Source organism: Epinephelus moara, chromosome 8 (genome assembly GCF_006386435.1).
Source record: "Epinephelus moara isolate mb chromosome 8, YSFRI_EMoa_1.0, whole genome shotgun sequence".
Taxonomy (NCBI): domain Eukaryota; kingdom Metazoa; phylum Chordata; class Actinopteri; order Perciformes; family Serranidae; genus Epinephelus; species Epinephelus moara.
In genome coordinates this window covers 795,238-797,295 of record NC_065513.1, presented here as the reverse complement: position 1 = coordinate 797,295, position 2,058 = coordinate 795,238, and the positions used below count along the sequence as shown (strand labels likewise).

The window sequence follows — 2,058 nt, the reverse complement described above, 5'->3', positions numbered from 1 at the left end:
GCAGCCAGCTTCTCCTCAGCTGTATCCCGGCAGCAGCGTTAGCAGCAGAGAAGCCGGACTTGCTCGAACGGTCCACTGGAAAACCGAAGATCAAGGACGCGGCGACGCGGCCCTGCCACGGCAGCCGTTTTGGCCACATTCTTACATACAGCGTCTTTAAACCTTTTGGTCTTAATATCCTGGCTGCAACCTACTGATACGTTCTACTGGGAACTTACTCAGAAGTATTTGTGTAAGTTGCTGTGAGAAAATAAAGGTGGATATTTTGAAAGGTTCTGAGTCGTTTTGACACACAGAGACGGATGAAAAGACTTCTGGTACATGATGTTCCAGTGTGAAATTAGGCTATACTAAATGACTTCTTTCAGTTAACACGCACACTGTAAATGTTCAAAGCTGACTTTTCATGGAGGTGGGTGAAAACGAAGATCATGAACTCAACTCACGACTACCAAGCTTGAATGAACGCAGCAAGTAGGCAAATGCTGCACTTTTTAATTCATTGCTTTACAGACCGTCAATGAAACAGAGTCAAAGCATAGCCAGGCTGTCTGAAATGGCGCAAAGTAAAAGGAACAAAGAGTTCCAAAGTCAGTAGTAGTGAATGGGATGTGTGTGTGTGTGTGTGTGTGTGTGTGTGTGTGTAGAGGGGGGGGGTCTGTGTGTTTGTGTGTGGAGGGGGTGGGGGATGCTCTCTGGCAGGCATGCTGAAAGTGTTGAAGGTTGTGTCCCACTGGCAGCAGCAAAAAGGACAGTAAACTTGCCAACAGATTTCACACATGCAAATTCATTACTGGCCGTCTCATCTATTAAATCTATTCCATATTTACTAAGTAAAAACAAATGAAATAAAATTACGCCACTGATTTAAAAAAAAAAAAAAAAAAAAAAAAGAGCTCTTAGTGTGTGTGTTCAAAACCACACTAATAAAATGTACACACAATGTACAGAACTAATTTAAACTGGCAGCCTGGCTGAGAAATAGGCTACCTGAGAAACAAAGAAGTTGTATTGAAACAAATGGTATAGGCAGCATTGTGTGCCTTTCGAAGTAACGAAGGATGGTATCAGGCTGCAGCTTCATGTTAGGATAGGAGGTTTGGATTCAGAACATTTTGTTCCCGATAAAAACTCCATCACTGTGCTGAGTGCATTGCCTCCAGCGGGCTCGCTATGGAAGCAGTGACTGCCAGTGTTGACTGTGAACACGATGAGACTGCGAGCACTGCATGTACTCGCGATAGACTAGATTTAATGCCTGCCTGCTTTCCACACCGGCAAATGCCGCGGCCGTCCTCGTTTATACATCTTAATTCCATAAGAGAACAAGCCTAGAGTTACACACACTCACGCACACACACACACACACACACACACACACGCAGCCGAGCCGCGACAAGCAGAGAAGACACACACAACTCACCTCTACTCTTTGCACGAAGCCTTTCCTTTCCTTTCAAACCTTCACTGTTTAACTTTAACTCCGTAAACACGCTTATGGTTCGTTATGTTGTTAGGGGCGACACTCTGCGCATGCTCGGCTCAGGCCACCAATCCTGTGCAGCTGCTTTATATAACAACTAGGCTATAATCCAATCCAACCCGAATAATCCCGAAATCACTGAGAGCAGTTTTTTATCACATCAACATCTTCACAGTTTGAAGGTTTGGTTCCAGCTGAGTTTGACTATTTAATTCAGTGTATGCATCTAGAGACAAGGACACACTGAATAAACATGTGATGCTGTGACATATACAGGATTTCTATAAATTTAAATACATTTATCAGAGAATTTAAGGGACAAATCAAGAATTACAGATTGAGGTAGATCACTACAATCGTAAATAGCATATATGTTTTAATTTTCTTCTTTTCATTGTAATTTTCTCAGTGTAGGAAAATATATATGATATTGCAAGGAATTTGTATGTGTTATTTATAAGTATTATTTTAAACGTTAATTATTTAAAACAACATACTGTAACAGACAGCACTGAAGTAGCACAAAGAGGTATTAAGACTTTGAAAAGTGTATAAAACTGTGAACTGATTACTGT

At 41.6% G+C, this 2,058-nt stretch overlaps 1 protein-coding gene across 3 annotated transcripts in view; it reads right to left on the bottom strand.

Moving 5' to 3' along the window:
- Nucleotides 1-1,542, bottom strand: part of LOC126393891 (microtubule-associated protein futsch-like) — a 97,460-nt gene extending 95,918 nt beyond the window's left edge. For 2 of the 3 annotated variants that reach the window (XM_050050295.1, XM_050050296.1), the window contains exon 1: nucleotides 1,424-1,542. The gene's annotated coding sequence lies outside the window, so the exon portion shown is untranslated. The remainder of the gene's footprint in view (nucleotides 1-1,423) is intronic. The other variant, XM_050050297.1, reaches the window with a different exon arrangement.
- Nucleotides 1,543-2,058: the final 516 nt, after the last annotated feature.